This window comes from Oryctolagus cuniculus, chromosome 10 (assembly GCF_051225735.1).
Source record: "Oryctolagus cuniculus isolate XC-2025 breed Fujian yellow rabbit chromosome 10, ASM5122573v1, whole genome shotgun sequence".
Lineage (NCBI taxonomy): Eukaryota > Metazoa > Chordata > Mammalia > Lagomorpha > Leporidae > Oryctolagus > Oryctolagus cuniculus.
In genome coordinates this window covers 106276814-106281602 of record NC_142876.1, presented here as the reverse complement: position 1 = coordinate 106281602, position 4789 = coordinate 106276814, and the positions used below count along the sequence as shown (strand labels likewise).

General features: G+C 42.1%; 1 long non-coding RNA gene across 1 annotated transcript; it reads right to left on the bottom strand.

Annotated features, from left to right (window-relative positions):
* Window positions 1–1716: 1716 nt before the first annotated feature.
* Window positions 1717–4346, bottom strand: LOC149124393 (uncharacterized). Its single transcript, XR_016215166.1, has 2 exons — window positions 4218–4346; window positions 1717–2475 (listed from the first exon to the last, which is right to left on the bottom strand). It is a non-coding gene; the product is annotated as an uncharacterized LOC149124393 (long non-coding RNA).
* Between the last annotated feature and the right edge of the window lie 443 nt (window positions 4347–4789).

The following is a 4789-nucleotide window of genomic DNA, read 5'->3' as shown; positions in this document are numbered from 1 at the left end:
AAAGGCATCCAGAGGCCAATTTGAAGGTCTCCTACTGGCTAAAAATGGAACAATTTGGGCATAAAAAAATCAATGTAACAGACTGAAATTGCAATAGACTGAATCCAAATTCCTAGCTTTGTAATGATACTTACAGCATTTTCAAGTGACTTACATAACAATTTTCTCTTTTCTGGCTAAGTTAACACTGGAAGCTAATGTTGGTTAATAGTCAGCTAACACTGCCTATTCATTTTAAGGAATACTAGATTCATACATTACTATTGTGCATCTATCCTATGATGTAGTGACATTAAGGAAAGTAACAGTAAATTTTGAGAGTAGTGGTTATATTTCCTTTTTAATTTTTGTCTGTCCTTAAGGTAACATCATCTCCTTAGATTCCTCTAGCCCATGCACTAATACTATAATGGTTGCAATGAACTTATAGCTCTTGATTTTCCTGATGTTGCTTAAGCTTATATCACAGGTATGCTTATCATTCTGTTGGTTCCTACAATCGGTTTTCACTTTATGGATATATAATTCATATACCATAGAATTGATATTCTAACATTTTCACCAATGACTTTTAGTATATTTACAATGTTATGTCACTACTACCACTAATTCCAAAAATAGGTTTATTAAAAAAAGAAATCCAGGGCCGGCGCCATGGCTCACTTGGTTAATCCTCCACCTGTGGCGCTGGGTTCTAGTCCCAGTTGCTTCTCTTCCAGTCCATCTCTCTGCTGTGGCCTGGGAGAGCAGTGGAGGATGGCCCAAGTGCTTGGGCCCCTGCACCCGCATGGGAGACCAGGAAGAAGCACCTGGCTTCTGGCTTCAGATCGGTGTAGCTCCAGCTGTAGCTGCCATTTGGGGAGTGAACCAATGGAAGGAAGACCTTTCTCTCTGTCTCTATCACTGTCTATAACTCTACCTGTCAAATAAAAAAAAAAAAGGAAATCCTGTGCCCATTAGGAGTCACTCTCCATTTCCTCTGCCTCTAATTCCTGGCAACACTTAATCTACTTTATTTCTCTGTAGATTTATTTATTCTGGACAGTTCATAAAAATAGAATCACACTAGGTGGTCTTTGGGATCTGATTTCTTTTTATTACAATAATATCTTAAGGTTCATCAGTGTTGCAGAATGAATCCTTGCTTCATGTGGTTGAATATTTTCCCAGTATATGGATGCATTATATCTGCTTACCCATTCATCAATTGATAGACATTCGCATAGTTTCCACACTTGACTACTACAAATTATGCTACTACGAGTATTTGCTTACAGGTTTTTGTGTGAATACGTTTTCAGTTTTGTTGGCATGATATCAAGGAGTAGAATGGCTAGGATTTATGGAAACTCTATGCTTAAATTGTGATCAACTGTCAAACTGCTTTCTGACACAGCTGCCTCTTTTTAAATTCCCACCAGCTGTATAAACACTGAAATTCCTCCACATCCTTGCTAACACTTGTTGTTTTTCATCTCTTTAAAATTATAGCCATCTGAGTGGGTACAACATGGTATCTCATTGTGGCTTATTTCACATTTCCCTAATGATTAATGATTTTGATCATCCTTTCACTGCTTATGGGCTATATGTGTAGCCTCTTTGGAAAGACGTATATACAAATCTTTTGCCACTTTTAATTGTATGGTTTGTCTTTTTATCATGTAGTTATTAGAATTTTTTCTTTTGATATAAGGCCCTTATATCTGATGTACAATTTCCAAGAATTTCTCCCATTCTGAGTGGATTGTCTTTCCACTTTCTCAGTAGTGATGTTTTCTTTATCTTCGGCTTTTGATCGTTCATTCAGATGTGTATGGGTGTGAATCTCTTGGAGTTTATCCTGTGTGGAGTAGGAGCTTTGGAGCTCCCGGATGTGTAAATGGTTTTCAGCCATCATTTCTTCAAATATTCTTTTGCTCCCTTTTTCTGTTCCTGTTTCTGCGGCTCCCACTGTGCAGATATTACCCACGGCCACAGCAGCTGAGTCGTTTCATTTGTTTTCAACAAAAGCCCCCTGGAGAAAAGGGCACTCACACTGGATGAGCTCGGAATCAGGTGAAATAGAGAGAGCGTGCAAGCGGTGCCTTCCAGGCAGCACTGTGACAAGTGCAGTAGTGCCAGTTCTCTGGTAATGAGCCTCAACGGTGCTCCAGCCTGGTGCCCTTCTCTCGGCTGCCTGGCTGTTCATTGGTCTTGTTTTGGTTCACCACGATTGTAAGCTGCAGGTTTTTAAGGCACAGCTAGATATGGAGGGAAGGCAGCAGAGTGAATAGAAATGCTACCAAACTCACTGTTCCACTGACGTTCAGATGTTTTTCTTGAATAAATGCTTTCTGAATTGCTTAAAGACTCTTGTTAATTTCCATCGTTCTGACAAAGTTGATTCTGATAATTGGTGCCAATTTTATCTTTGTTTTTATGGATGGAAGAATTTTAGATATTCTTACTCCATCATTTTCACTGATGTCATTCCTATAATTTAAAAAAAAAAAACTAAGTTGTTTGTATCTTAATATAGAATTAGGCCTGGCCTGTGGAAGAAGATTTGTTTGATTTTACAAACATAAAAAAAATGAGACCATTGTGAATTTTGCAGCTGTTCTGAGGCCTACAGATTTTCATCAATTTTTTAAAGATTTATTCATTTATTTGGAAAGTCAGAGTTAAAGAGAGGGAAAGGAACTAGGAGAGAAGGAGGGGGAAGAGAGAGAAAGAGAGAGAGAGAGAGAGAGAGAGAGAGAGAGAGAGAGAGAAGATGAACATGACCAAGCTGGCCAATTCAATAGGTGTGGGATGGAGAAGGTTTGACTACTGGGGGGGAAATGGTCAGAAAAGCTGTCTCTATTTCAAAATATGAATTTCAAAAATATTAACAAAATATTAAATTCAAAAACGTTGATGAATAAATATTATGCAAAATATTACTTTTTCATACAGATGAAATAAATTAAGATTAGATGTCATGATCAAGGCTCACTGTTCACAAACAGAAAAGCTGGGACCAGAACCCAGTGAAACGCCCCATGTAGGGACTTCCAGAGCATGTGTTGAAATCCAGCATCCCACATGGAATGAGGTGCCCTGAGGAGTAGGAGTTTCAGCGCCTGATGTGTTCAATCAAATTCTGCCTTGTGGAAACCAACAACTGGCAGGGATCCAAGGAAACCTTGCAGTACAAGATTCCTCCTCCTAAAGGACTGTAATCACATCGGCGAGGGCACCATCCCTGGAACCTGGTGGCGTGTGTTCAATGTACGTTCCATGCACAGCTTGAAAATGAACCAGCTCGCTAAGCAATTTCGCAGACAGCGTGGTCTCCAGCGTCATCTTGTGTGATTGGTGCTCGGTCATTCAACCTTGGAGACTGGGGAAAGGGAAAGGAGGGTGAGGGCTATGGGGGTCTGAATGCATATTGCATGCTGGACTTTTCCTTGGCTTGCTAATGTAGTCAGATTGCAAATGAACAACGATTCTATGCACCAAGGTTACCAGTCCCCTCCGATCTCTTTGAGGGCTGATTTTGTTCTTAGGACAGTGTGGAGAGGGCAGGTTCAGAGGACATAACCTTACCCCACACCTCTAGATGTGCTGCAGTGTTTGGCCTTGTAGCCTGTCCCTCTGCAGGGTGTCAGATGTCAGTATTTCCCACAGCCTTGAGCAGATGCAGGATGACACTGAGTGACTTTGCAAAGCAATCTTGTTGATGCAGGAACACACACACACACACACACACATGCAGCATGAAATTTATGTGCTGGGTTTCTCATGCTTTGCTTATTTAAGCAACAGTACACATAGATGATGCTAACAAGCAGCAAGGGAATCACTGGCTCACCTTGGGGAGGGACTCCAGGACCCGAGCATCTCCAAGTGCCCAGGATAAAGCCAACACACTTCTGGGCTCTGAGCTGGTCCCTCAGGTTCCAGCCTCCCTCCTGGCCTTGCTGGCTATGACCTTTGGAAAAGGTCATGGCCAAGGTCCACTGTTTTGGGGTTTCCAAGGGGAGCTACTGGGAGTGCACCACAGCTTTGTAAGGTCAGCAGCCTCAGTAGACCAAGAAAGGACACATCTGCATCTGAGAAATCACACAAGGGTAGGCTGGCTGCTGTTGGGGGGAGGGAGGGACTCTGTGGGGAGGCCTTCCCCCCACCTGCCCCCACTGGCAGCTCCCGGCTGACAGTCCTGATGGGGAACATCAGCCTTGCACACTGACCTTCTCAGCCAACATCAATCATGCTTGACTGGGGAATCTCTCAGATCACAGCAGGTCCATTTCCTTAATGGTATTGATTGTAGAGATAATCAAATCTACGAGAGTATTTCTAAAAGTTTATGGAAAACTGGAACAGAAAGATGAGTTTATTTTGGTGCAAAAAAAAAGTTAAAGTCTTTGCATAGTTTTCTCATTCTATGCATTTTCCATGAGCCTTTTGAGACTGCTTGTTTTAGAAATCTCTGATCACATAGCAGTAAAGATAAGGAGAGGCAGCCTTGAACCCAAAGGAGCCCACTGCATCAGTCAGATACAGTTATGGACGGCAGAAAACAAGGACTTACTTCTTCAGTTGCACAGAGCTCCGCCAGCTGCCCTCCCAAAGAAAGAATTCAGTTCAGGAAAACTGCTTTACCCAAAGTCACAATCCCTGCAATTGACATAGACAATTGCAGAGTCCAGAGGTAAAGCGCTCTGGACTCTTTGGGACTGGTGTCGTGGCACAGCAGGTTAAGCCTGTGATGCCTGCATCCATATGAGAGGAGGTTTAAATGTCAGCTGCTCCACTTCCA